Here is a 13,116-nt window from a genome sequence, read left to right as displayed (position 1 = left end):
AAGGAAAAATAAAGCATTAAGAAAGATGGAGAAGAAAGTGGTAGCAAAAGGAAAGTCAGAAAGGAGGAAGAAAAGACAAAGGTGCTGTTGCTATGCAGGATATAGGGGATATTTAGGTATTATGAAAGTGTTAAAAGTTTTCAGGTGCGTTCAAGCTTTGCTCTTGGAGGTTAAACCTTGCCTCCATTGAGGCCTGTGGTAAATAGGTAATCAAGTTTAGTTGGGGGTACAATTTAATCTAAAGCCAATTATATTTTATAAGAAAGAGTAGCATAGCAACTTGTGAGACATTCACAAATCCCAGAGCGTACCTGGCTCTTCCCACAATCAGAAATGGTAGCTACCCTTTAAAAGTCTTAATTCTTTCATTTATCTTGTGCAGTAAATGAAGAGATGCACCAAAGTTTTGGTGGTTGTACTTTTTGCATTGGTAAAAAAGGAGAGGCATCTAATTTGATCAGTGTCTTCACCTACCCAGATTAAAGGGTCTTTCTAAAAGTAAGTCCATGTTTATTCTATGCAAAAAATAGTAGGGAGCACTGAAATAGAAGAAATGTTTTGAACACGTGCATCGCAATCAAACTGGTGTAAAATACATTGTCTTAACAGGAGTAGAAAAATACGTAACCCGTTCACTAGTAGATCAGTGGAAAAGAACAGCAAGATGTGGAGGAAACGATATCCCAACATCTGAAGTATGCAGGCTTTATCTCTGTTTCAGACATGTGGGCTCTGCAACAAATAAAATCTTGTCTAATGTTCCTCAAAATGTTCAAAATGAAAAGAAAACGAGTGTTTCTGAAAATAACGTCTTAAACATGGCACCAAAAATACACTGAGGTCAGCACAACTGTACCGATGGCAGCTCCTGCCGTCTGAGAGCCCAGCTTGTAACTGGAAGGAGATTTAGAACGATGCACGGCTGAGGGACGCAGGGGCTGGGGTCAGGGTTCCTAACATCTGGTGTGGCAAAGAGATGGTATCAAGAGAGGGCAAAGGCAGCCCTCACAAAGGACTCATTTAGAAATGAAAATCCTTCTTTCCCTAAACAGATGCAAAGAGGCGAGGGGAAAAAAATTATGATCGTTATCATATGAATGATAACAAAATAACTTCCAAAATATTTGAATTACTTCGTAACCTCGTTAAGCCACAGCTACTATTTCTTGCCTGTCTTCCTGTGTGTTCAGGGTGGTCACAACAACTCTGCAGCATAGTCTTGGCATCCTTAGAAAAGAATAGCCAATTTAAATCTTGTTCTGGTTTTAAAAATCAGTTGTCTCTACCCAACACTTACATCATTCAAATGCAGCTCAGGAAGTTGTTTTTTTTTTTTTATGTAAGCATGTGTACCGAGAAATCTGCTGGGAGATGAGTAGGATGTGAAATTCAGCAGCCGTACCAATTTTTGGAAGGCGCATATGCACATTCTGCTGCAATAATTAGTGACTATGCTTTCTCAGTCAGAAATGAGTCAGTCTGAAACATTTAGTAAGGGTATGACTCTTTTTAATTCTTTTTTCAACTCCTCAACAAACCAGTGCTGTTAGCTAGTCAGAAACACGTTTGTATTTAAATTACTGGCTGACCTAGCTTCGTCCTTGGGTGTTCTAAACATCCAGCGCTATTCAGCATTTCAGTTTCGGTACTGAAAGATGTAGGGAACATCATAGCTACTTCGGTAGGCAAGAGGCATTAAATAAATGTGCCTTTTTGTTATGTTGTCCCTTCCATACCACAGTAGGTTTGAAATGCTTGATGTTGCTAGTATATCTGAACCATACCATCCTCAGCAGTGAAAAGCCATGGTGGAAAAGTTCTGTCTCTGATGGCCCCTAGTTCCATGCATCTCCCACACTGATGGCTTTTACTAATTTGTCTCGGCTAGTGCTTGGTGCGATGTAATAGGAAATCAATGTTCAAGAAGCATGTGCTGCACGCTTGCTGGCTCTTTTAATAAGTTTTCAAAAAGGAATAAAAATACCCCAGACAGAAGGTTTTAGTAGGGAAAACCAATAGGAAGGCTGGATTCTCTGCCATGTTACAAGCTCATCACAACAGACAGTTTTGCTATCAGATTCTCTCGAATAAACATTTCTGTTGATCTCAGCCCATTAGCAGAGTGTCAGCAAACAGTAATGCTACAGTTAAGCCTGTTTTCTGGTTGTGGCATCTATATTCTTCAGATAAAATCCTGGCTCTGTCTGTACTGATAGAGATTGTACTATTACTTTCAGACGTGACTAAGATTTCAGCATTTCTCTAATGAAGATCCAGGTTAAAAAAACCCAGCTGAAATAGGTGGGCCAAGAGATTTCCATACAGTGCACCATATAATGGCAATCCTTTAATTTTAAGGTGTCTAGGCTTCATGCTGCTCTAAGCAAGCTGCTAATGCGTTGCAATCAGGAAGGATTCCCTGCTTTGCCCTTTCACATAGGATTGCCTCTGTGTCACGACAGCTTTTTTGGCTTCCTCAGCAGCAGTCCGTGAGACAATGTGGCAGTAGCACCCAACACCGAATCCTAGGTGCCAGGTCACACTTCCACTCATCTGCTAACAGCAGCATCCTTGCATGGGTTTCACTTTCTCAGCTAGAAGTGAGATTCATGTGCCTCCCGATCATCCTTCCAAGATGCTGCAGAGTGTGCAGGGGCACGTGTCAGGCAATAGACAATTTTGCTGGGAAGAAGGATATTCGTGATGATGCCACGTTGCGTGAACATTTCAAGAAATATTCCTTGTATCTCAGCCAAGAACTCAAGGCACTCTGTGGCAATGATGGTTCCTGCCACTTCAACTCCCCTGAAGCTGGTGTGTGTAGGTTCCGGCCAGAGAAACGACAAGAGATGATAAGGTAGGGTGTGTCAGGGGTGTTTCCTTCAGAAAAGACAAACATTCCAGCCCTCTACATTTTTCTTTTTTTTTTTTTTTTTAAATGGGACAGTCTGATATATCATCATAAAGGGATTTTTTTCACAAAGATTTCTAAGTAGAAAAGTCTCATGTTTTGAGTGAAGGAACAACAAGATCCTGTGTGTTTTATGGTAAGCAATAAGTGGCTCAATGCTTTTTTATTATATTTTTGTTGCTGGGCTCTCATGTGAAAATAGCAAATGATTCTGTGGCTACACCCAGCCTGTCACGATGACTCGTGTTTTAATTAGAAGATGCCACAATACACTGATTCACCACGTACCAATGAACAACATTCAACTTTTTCATCAAATGAAAGTACTCTCTCTGGGATTGGTAAAAAGATGATGATCTAGTTAATGGAGTCATTACTGTGATTAGACCTGAAGGAGGTGACATGGGTACAGGAAATCAAAGCAGAAAGAAACCTACTTTGTACTTTTACTGTAAATTCAAAGTGCTAGGGTTACCTGGTGAACATGTAAAGGGAACTGAATTTAGCAAAAAACTATGAAGTCCTTATTAACGACTTTATCTTCAAAAGGGGGAGAGTGAATAAAGGGAAGCATAAGGGCTCATGAACTGGAGAAGGTAGAAAAACTGAGGCACCAGACAGGCTTGAAGCCAGATCATGTAGAGAAACTGCTATGGAGACTTGTTAATATTCAGATGTGTAGAAGAAGCCTTTAAATGTAAATGCTAGTCTGTCAGCAGGTCTCCCCTGCCTAGGAGACAGGAGCCAATTTTATTAGCAGTTAATACGGGAACTGAAATGGGGCATCCAAGAGGTTGATTCTTCAGGGAAGGGAAAAGCAGGCTTTCCTTTGCTTTTGCACCTGGAAGAAATTAAATGCAAACAAATCATTTGGAGCATTTGCTTCACTTTCAGTGGTAGGATAAACTCTACTTCAGATGTCTATCCAGCATAACCAGACACCTCCCTGTGCGCGGAGCAGCCTCGCCTTCTCCTGTGCGCACACCACTCGTCAGTGATTTGTTCATGCGTCTGTCATTGCAGGGACCTGACTCATACCTGGCACAAAGACAGTCACAGGAGCAAGCGCTTTTCCAAAGAGCTCAGGGTGTCTAATGAGGATGGGGCAAATGCTAAGCAAGGTAACTGCAGTTTCTTTTGTGGAGAGAACAATTACAACATCCTATAAGGCTACCTTGGAGAATTTCTTCGTTCTGCAATAAATGCCAATTGTTTGGTGTATATTTGGCATACAAATGCACGTAATTCTCAGTCATTCTGAAACTTTATAATTAAACCTGTATCGTGCAAAAGGGTTGATATTATTTATCATAAGAAAAGCAAGTGATATGGCATCATTGGCTTTGAAGAATGTATTCCTTGTCACTTTTTAAAGCATGCTGGAACAGCAGCTGGGTCTGGAGGTGTTCTGATATGGCCAACCCAAAGCAGTAGGCAGGAATTCCTCTGTCGATTTTAATGCCTTTGATCAGACCGTAGTGATTTGTCACTAAAATGTCAAACACCTAAAAAATTTAAGACAGTGCCATCATAAATCTCTTCTCAGAACTGGCAATAATGATACAGGCAATCACAAGATGTTCATGTTAACTGTAACGCAGAGAGGAGACGTCTGTCACGTAAAGTAGAAACATCGTGCTTTATGTCTCTGCATTTGGATAGAAAACAGAGACAGATTTTTGTGGAAATGCAGATACCATCTTGGACGCTGTTCACAGGACTCTTCTTCCAGGGACTTTTTCTTCATCCCATCTGTGGGGCTGACTGAACATCTCTGTTATCTGGATTTTCATCTTCCAGGGGAAATGCTGGACTCAGAGAGTATGATTTTCCCTTGCAGCCTGGTCTCAGCTGAAACCATGTGGCTTCTAACCGTTCCCTTTCTGACTGCCAGCTGCACTGTACCTTTTGAGATGTTTTTTGCAAGATAACCAGGACAGTTCACTGTGTTTCCTACTACAGTAACATCTCTTTTGTCATGTGTCGGAGCGTGGATCACTATTTGGCCCTGATGCAGCCGCTGAAATCCTTGAGGGTGTCAAAGAGTGATGGGTTCTGATTTGCCTCCCTGTATGGACAATGACTACCCTGACCAGTGTGCCAGTCACCTCCATTGTCAGTGCTCAGATGTGTCCAAACACCACCACTATTTGTTGCATCTACGTAGTTTCCAGCTTCACCTCTCCAACGTTCCCCCTTTTCTTGAGCTGTGCAGTTTCTGGCTGCTTACCACCCTTCGTTGGTATTTGCTACTGTTAACTGCACCAGCATCAGGATGCTGACAAATAAAGCCCTCCTTTCCTTTTAACAGGAATAAACTCACCAAACTTAGGTATTCCACTCTGATCATTTTTGCCTTCCTTTGTTTTCCTTTACCCTTGAGAAGAAACACTTGTGTCTTTTTGAGAGCATGGTGGCCCACTGCCAGGAAACCCATTGGGTGGGTGTATACTTTCTGAAGATCGCTGCATGCAGCCTAAATCCTTGCATCAATCCTTTCTTCTGCTTCTTAGCCGGTGGGGATTTTTGAGAAGAGGTTGCTATCCGAGCAGCTTCCTCATTTTGTAACAGCACAATTCAGAAAACTCAGCAGCAGAGGACATCGGTATAACCAGTATAACTCCAGCCTCCCACATTATTAGCTGAAGAAATGAAAACTTTTCTGCCATTGAAATCAATATCAAAGCCCCATCGACTTCCCAAGACGGGATCACACCATATATGTAGGAAACATACTGACACTCATGCTTCTATTCTAAAGACTACTAATTTGGGCAGCTTCAGGGATCATGCAAAATGGCTTCAGGCACCACAATTGTCAATATCTCCAACCCTGAATATTCTGTGATGTACTATTAAAAATGCCAGTGAAAGGAGTTAGCACATTTTGACCCACCATTTTTGGCAAATGAAATGATTCCCTTAGTTTTATTTCCTCGTTATTAACCCAATTTTTCTAAAATCAGATTTTTTCATGAAAAACAAATTTCTATGTGGACAGTTTTTAAACTGAAAAAGCTTTAAATCATACAAAATGTTCTAAATGGTTGTTTATGCTTTTGAGACTATTTTAAAATATTAAGAGTGGAAGTTTTCATTGTTTTTCGTTATCATCAAAGGCAAAAAGTTTTCTACTTCTTGCAGTTCTTGATATTCCATCTTGTTCTGCAAGACTGAATTACCAGTTGCCACATTCAGGTTGCATTTCACCTACTGGCATGTGCGAGTTGTCATGTGGCCATAATATCAGACAGATTATATATGATTATTAGCCCATTCATATTAGCTGGAGAACTCAGGCCAATTCATAAATAAAAATCCTGAGAAGTATCAGGTATTCGAATGTAATCAAGAAGAAAAAAGTTCTTGCACGTGCTCGGTTTACTCAGTCTTCTCTCCTGATGCACAGAGAACAAAGAACTTCTGAGCCTGATTTCTCTTGGAGTAGCTACTAGCAGAAAAACCAATTAAGTTACACTTTCATCAAGTATTTGTTAAGGGTATCAGAATTGGGCCCAAATGTTTAGCAACTGTTTAGAATTATTTTAATTTTGAAGGTGATCTTTTCCTATTTATGTCCCTCTAACCTTTTTTGAAATAACAAGGATTAAACTAAGAAAAAGCTTGGAGAAGAAGGTGATTCAGCTGTCCTGTACATTTGCCATCCCACTTCTTCTGACAGACATTCATTCAAACACTGGGAACCACTGGATCTGTAAACTGCTTGTTACCCTACTACAGGGAAATGAAGTAGATGAGGCGTGGAATGATGAAGCATACAGTATTTTGGAAAAAAGGAACATATATGTGAAACAGAAACCCCCTTCACCCCCCACAAAACGCCTAGTTATGGTCTACTTTCAGGTTGATAACCTGCCTGTGGTATGGGAAAGCAATTCCAGAAGGTGAATTGTTGTGAGATTTCCTGCAAAAATGCTAGCACTCGTGAGAAAGTCCTATTGTATTTAAGGTCATATTCCTTGAGATTGAGTTCGAGTAGAGAAACCTGGGCTGTTTTTCACACTATCTGACCTCCCCTGTGCCCCACATGGACTTAAGAGAGAATCCTGCTCTCTTTTTCCCTCACTGGTCATATTTTCCCATCTACTTCAGTCTGTCTGATTGGTCACCCATCCTTTTAGTGAAGAAGGATTAACGAGGATCATTTTGAAGTCTACTAGAAATGCTAGACAGTACAGGGCAGCTTTTGAAAGACAAGCAATCAATTTATGAAGCCTTCTGGAGAACACTAGTCAATGTAGAAGACATGAGCGAAGGAAAGATGCCCATGTAGACCAGGAAAGCATGCGCTGCGCAAAGCTCTTAGGTGTAATGTTAACCAGATGCAAAAGTACCTCTCAATGATTTATGATGTGCACTGATGATGGAGCATGCACCATTCAGAAAGTGATTAATATTCTTGTCATAAACGGAAAGAAATTGGCAGCCTGCCAAGGAAATTTGTCTGTGAAAGCAGAAGACCAACTCAATTCACCAAGAGCGACTCAGTAATATGAGACTGATTGAACTCATGGATTCAGTAGAGATTTTTATTAAAGATAAGCTAACTCCAGGGAAAGGTGTTTCCATAAGCCATGGGGGCCTCGTAGTAAAGGATAATTTGGAAGTGAAGAAGACGTGACTGACAGAATGGATTTTGGGGGACTACTTGCTTTCCAGCCATTCAGTTTGGGGAGATGCATTTATTTCAGAGCTTTGACTATTGTATGATTATTCCTAACAGAAAGTCAAAAAAACATGAACCCTGTTGTTCCAAAGGCTACAAAAGCTAGCCTTTGTAACGTTTCTGATGTGTTCAGCCCTTCACAAAGCAGAAGACATCCAGAAAAAAAGGAGTATGTAACAACATGCTAGGTGTGAATGAATTGGCAGTCTCAGACCAGTTACTGGACACATGCATCACTCCAAAACAAAATAAAACAAAACAAAAATAGGTACAACTAGTACCTTCCTTACTGAGTTAAAAGTCAGTCTATCATGATAAGGGGAAAAAAAATGATCTGCACAGAAAACATATGGCATGATTCAGATCACTGTAAGAAAATTTAGATCCTTTGTTCTGGAAATAGCCCCAGCGATTTTATTGGAATTATATACAAAGTTAAGACCTACAGTTTGGAACTGTAGGAAAATATGAAGTGAGAAAGAACAAGAAAACAAACAACTAAATTTAACAAGTTATGTGTTGCAGAAATTAATTACCTAGCTGCAGCCCCCAGGGTGTGATCTCAGGACATCTGGCAAACAGCAATAGAACTGTGCTTGTAGCCTACCTTTTCTTACATATTTATACACATCTCAGTCTTGATTTTTGCTTGGCTGTAGCATATTGCATATTTTTCATGGATAAAGCAGGCTTAATATCTGAGAAATACCTATTCCTCAACAGGGCTTTAGAACAACCAAATGGTAAGACAATTTTTGAGGAACTGGCATCACTTCTGAAAGGAGAGCGTAGAGGATGTGAAACTGTGTATGGAAGGGTTCTCCACTAAAGATAGACCACTGGTAAAATGCAATGTGCACATTAAAGTTAGTTCCATAGAGAAGGCCAAATGCTGAATTTCTTTCTTGATATTTTGCAGAGACATGCCTCCTGCCGAGTTGGGTAGGAATACAGCCCAAGCAGAGACTTTGACATTTGTCTTTTTCCTCCTTTAAGTTGTTATTTTTCTAATGGATTGAGAAGTTTCTGTAGCACTAAACCAGAGAATAAGTAAAATTGCCTTATAAGAGCTTTATATCTACACTTTAGTATTTTTCTTTGGCAAACAGAGTGGGATTCATAGATCATACACCACAGCATACAGAGATAGCACTAATGGTAATACTCATCACTTCTCCAGCTGTGAAAAAAAAAGCCAGTTAAGAACTGCCTATAAAACAGTGCCCTTTGGGTAGAAAAGCGAAGCAGCCAGAAAATCTTTGCTACAAGGAGAGCCAGAAAGTGCCTCAACTACAGAATGAGTTGTAATAATTAGACATAACGCAGTAAAAGTCCATGGTGAAGGCCCAGTAGATATCAGCTGCTAAGGTGAGGGCTGTTGGACTGAAAACCAAAAGTCAGAAAAGCTTGTCCTAGCTTTCACGATGAAAATGCCGGCTTAAGAGACAGACAAGGAAACCCTGAGCCTGGTAAGGGCTGAAGGTTCAACTTAAGTCTTTTGAACTGTTTGAACTTCCAAGTCTTGTAAATAGACCACTAAATATGTAATTAAAATTCACCACCCCTGTAGGAGAAACCCTGGAATAGCTAAAGACATCAGAACCGGTCCCAGAGAGACTGAGTCACACAAGAATCAAGGAGCTCAGTTTGACCCAGATGGACCTGAATAAGCCAGAGGCATTCCTTGAAGCATTTGAAGTTATGGCTAACTACATCCAGAGGAACCTGGGAAGGAAGGGGAAGGACAGACTTGGAAGTGAATCAGAACTATGCTCTTGAATGTGTGGATGTGCCTGTCCTTAATCTGGTATATCTACATATAAAATGAAGATGCTAAATAAGGGTCCAGAAGTATTCCACCCATTTCAGTTTGTGCCTGTAGAGCCTAATCGCGCCAGGGCAGTGCCACTGTAGTGTAGCTGTCAAAGCTGGTATCACCCCGTGGCACTACACAATGAATTTGGAGCCACAGCTTCCTCTAGTGGAATCAAGTAGTTAATCCACCAGATCTGTGATGATTTATTTATAACAAATAAGAAAAAATAGATATAAAATATTTACACTTAAACACCGGATTAAAATGAAAAGCACATGAAGCCTAAGCTTGAAGGTATTTCCTGTGACATTTAGAAAAGGGATATGAACTAAGAACTTGATATTTTTAGTTACATTTAGAGATCGCAGATATTTTGGAATGGACGGGTTGAGTGCTTTGGCCTAAAGCTAGCTACGTGATACACCGATCTTCCCCCCTGCCCTGTGGAACACAATGTGATCACCATTGAGCTCATTAGCAGTGCCCTAAAATAAAGCAGAGATTTTCCTGTCATCATGAATTATGTGCTGCACTAATGTTTCCGAGAGAGAAGGAACATCTTACGTATTCAACAAACCAACAGGAATAGCGGTTCTGTGCTCAGATTCCCTCAAAACCTTTTACAGTCTTTGGTTTTGCCTTGTATCTTGTGGTAAGAAAAAGAACATTTGGACTTTTCTGCCTTCAAACCCATGGACGTGTTCTCCAAAGAAGGTATCTAGCACTTCTTAAGTATTTATCATATAAAAGAGGTGAGCGCTTTGTGGTTTACAGAAAGCAAAGGAATTGTTTCCCAAGAGATAAAGTAATATCAAGGATAACTTCCGCTATTAATGAAACATGAGATCAACAAACACAACATCTAACGCTGATTGTTTCAGTCCAGTCTTCTAATGGAATGAGACTTACACATTATTTTTTGTGTCCGTTCCCCTTCTTAATCAGTTTTGAGCCTATTTTGGTCAAATTTGCCAGAAACATAAAAATGCCAGGGTTAAGAGTTCCCTACAATTTTCAGAAAAATAGTCTACCAAAAGCAGTTTCGTAAAGACAAATAGAAGAGAGATGATGAGGGAGAGGGAAAAGGCATGCTGATGACATGACGGGAACCAAGGATGCTGACAGGAAAGCATTACGGAACATGCAGGGGAGGACTGGAGTTCTCATAGATCCTGACCAGGGCCTTGTGTGAGGAGGGGATAGTAGAAAACTAGGGTTACTGAAGACAGGAAGCCTCAGGGAGCCAGATGCATTCATTCTGGTGCTCATAGAACAAGCAATATTTGATTATATATTATAAATAAAATGATGGGACTCTTTTGATTAAAATACTAGTCATTTGAGGATATGCTGGTGTTGCTAGCTTGGATTAGTATTATCTGATGCAAATGCAAACTTATGACATAAGACCCCCCCCCCCCAGATTCCTTATTTTCCTATTTTGGATCCAGACTGGAGAAAATTCTATAAGGCTGATTCCAAGGAAATTTAAGAGATGAAATGTGATTACATTCAGTCTTGAATTCATGTGGTGGTCATCAGCTTGTCAAGAAATAAAACTAAAGAAGGAAATATGGGATGAATGGAAGACTCCTCAGTGAAAAACATGGTTCTTTCTTGGGAAGGCATAAGAGTCACTTTCTACAGACTCCACTAACCCCAAACATCAACTGAAGACAAATGTTTCCTCCTCATTTATTTTTTGCTACAGTTATACACACTGTCTCAATATCCTTCTACATAGAAAAGTTATGGTATAGCAGTTGAAAATACACAAGTGTCCTTAGAACACTGGAACGTGTTCTGGCAGAGTCTACTGGTGAAGGCAAAATGTGTTGGCTGTCTGTATCACTAGCAAATTATACTTTGTGGATATAGCTTACTAATTACAGTTTTCTGTATTTGTTTCTCCTTAGAGAAACCACTTTGCATGTAATAGAATCGCCATACATTCTTCCTACACAGCGTTTTATGTATTTTGGTTTAATTTAGTCTATTGACAAATCAATATTTGTCCTAAAGAAGGATTATTCTCCCTCTTTCATAACCAAAAAAACTGAGGCATGGAAAAACTGAGTGACAAATTCAGGCTGTAATATCAATCCCAGACCCAATGTCGCGGTCCAAGAGTCTGCCCGCAAACTCAGATGTCAGTTCCCTGTTGTACTAAACACAACTATTTTCCAAATATCTATTACGAGTTGTATTGGTTTGTTTTCCCCCACCAAGAATAGTTTCCTGATCAAATGATGTATCTGAAGTTACCTTTGGTATCTCTTTAACAGTTCTCCTAGCAAATGAATGTCTATAATAGATTAAAACCCTGTTCAAATCAGTGCGACCTGTGATCTGAATCAACAGAAATTCCTCCCCAAACTTCTCTTAATACATTTGAAAATAATATTAAGAGACAAGTCAACAGAAAAGAAAGGACTACTGCAGCTTTAGAAAATCTGGTTCCGATTTTCTAATTGTAGCAATAAAATGGCACCATAATACAGTCTTCAATTTGTCCATTTCCCTCAAGGTTTTTCATGCAGTGAAAAGAGACCTGACTGTCACTAAGACCAAACTGATTCTTGCATAAAAGCCTTGCCTAAGCTGTTAAACAGTCCAATGATGGACGTAATGGAACAAGAAAATAATGATAGATTAATGATATAAAAGATCATTAACCATCATATTAATAAAAGATAGGCTAATATGCTGCAGTCCTTGGCTAAACTTCATTGTGAGTAATTGCATCCCACTCACCAAGTGTTGCATAGCTTTCTTGTGTACTAAGAGAATTGTTACTCCGGCTCACCCCCAGAGCTAGGTGCATTTCTGTCTGTGTAACATGACAGATGGCTTGAATTCCTTTGGGATCCTTTGCATTTAACTCATGGAGCAGTACAGGAATTCAAAGGAACAGATGTTCCTGTAATATCTGGGAAGAAGATAAGCACTCCCATTTACTTTTAAAAGAACTGTATTCGATACTGTCAAATTTCTCCACAGATATACCAAAAAAAAGAGATTTTTAATATGAATATCATTGCATTTGTGATTTAAAAGGCGTTTACCACTGGGTGGATTTTTATTAGATTTTTTTTTTTTTAATCTTGTTGCTAATATTAAAAACAAACTAGATTTTAGACAGGAAAGGGAGGATGGAGGAACTAAATAAATCTTTATGTAATATATCAGGAAAATTTCCAGCCATGGAGTAGTCATATATGGTAACTGCAAATCACCCAGTGGGTTTTTATTTCGTAGTGAAATCCGCTGTACTAGTAGGACATCAAAATTGTCTGCACTTCTAGTGCCTTAATGGCTTTTACCACTAGAGGGCTGAAGCAACAGCTTCAACACAATAATGAACCTGCCCTGCTACACGAGCCAAACACACCTTGGATTATCTGAAAATTAGGCATTGCCATTAGAGTTAACAATATGAATTTATATGCTTAAAACCAAGATATTCCTTAATACAAAAAAGGGCAGCTTTCAGATACTTTTATGCCTTTTTTTTTTCTTTTTTTAAATGACTGTTCTTACCTTCTCAGAAGGCAATAGCAACTTTCCAAATACTGGGGTTTGTAGCAAGTCGTTAGACTATTTCATCAGCTGTGTTAGTGCAGAGATTTCTGGGCAAATTGCCTCCAGTGTGGCTTAAAACTAGAAATCACCCTGAAAAATTAGTGTGCAACTTCTGTCCTC

This window comes from Harpia harpyja, chromosome 16, assembly GCF_026419915.1.
Source record: "Harpia harpyja isolate bHarHar1 chromosome 16, bHarHar1 primary haplotype, whole genome shotgun sequence".
Classification (NCBI taxonomy): domain Eukaryota; kingdom Metazoa; phylum Chordata; class Aves; order Accipitriformes; family Accipitridae; genus Harpia; species Harpia harpyja.
Note: the sequence above shows the minus strand (reverse complement) of the source record.